Source organism: Pollicipes pollicipes, unplaced genomic scaffold, assembly GCF_011947565.3.
Source record: "Pollicipes pollicipes isolate AB1234 unplaced genomic scaffold, Ppol_2.1 Scaffold_4881;HRSCAF=5763_pilon_pilon_pilon, whole genome shotgun sequence".
Taxonomy (NCBI): domain Eukaryota; kingdom Metazoa; phylum Arthropoda; class Thecostraca; order Pollicipedomorpha; family Pollicipedidae; genus Pollicipes; species Pollicipes pollicipes.
This window is the reverse complement of record NW_023596576.1, coordinates 24,011,801-24,012,161: the sequence shown is the minus strand read 5'-3', so window position 1 is coordinate 24,012,161 and position 361 is coordinate 24,011,801.

Genomic DNA, 361 nt, shown 5'->3' with positions numbered 1-361 from the left:
CTTATTCAAATCCAAAACCCAACACAGTCTTGTATGATTTTGATTACCATGACCTTCAAAAGGTCAAACAAAGTCACTGACCTTGAATGAGCATGTGAACTTTTGCTTAGAACAGGTATCTAGGTTCTAAGGGCACTTTGGAGACCAACTTGGAGTTTGGCCTTCTTTGACCTTATTTGACCCAAAGGTCATGACCTAGAAGACTTAATCTTTGACATGAGCAAGTTCACATCAGACGAACACACCCTGTGAATTTGGTGTCTCTAGCCCCCGTTCAGCAGGACACCTCCCGATAACTTGGAGCACAAGTGAGCCCGCTCGTCCGCTACGGTGTCAATTTCGCACGGCCAGTTTGGCAGCC